A 336-nucleotide genomic window follows, 5' to 3' on the forward strand; every position below is an offset into this window, starting at 1 on the left:
AGTTTAAAGAGGTGAGGGAAAGGGCCGACGAGAAAGACAGGAACCAGGTAAATCGTCTGTCTGCATTTGTCCTCTTCAGTGAGGGAAGGAAGGAACAGGGATCTTTTGTCAACTCAGCACTACAATTATAACTTTTATCAATATCATGATCATTATTCTCTGTGGTGGGGATATAGAGAGAAACAGGAGAGTAGAAAAGTTGAAACACTAAATCTTATATAATCAAATAAGGTCTGCACCTGATTTACTGATGCGAAGCACTCATTCATAGCGACGTCACTACTGCAGATGGGAACCAGATCGTCTTGCCTTCATCTACTATGCCTGGGAACTTTA

The sequence above is a fragment of the Penaeus monodon genome, chromosome 31, assembly GCF_015228065.2.
Source record: "Penaeus monodon isolate SGIC_2016 chromosome 31, NSTDA_Pmon_1, whole genome shotgun sequence".
Taxonomy (NCBI): domain Eukaryota; kingdom Metazoa; phylum Arthropoda; class Malacostraca; order Decapoda; family Penaeidae; genus Penaeus; species Penaeus monodon.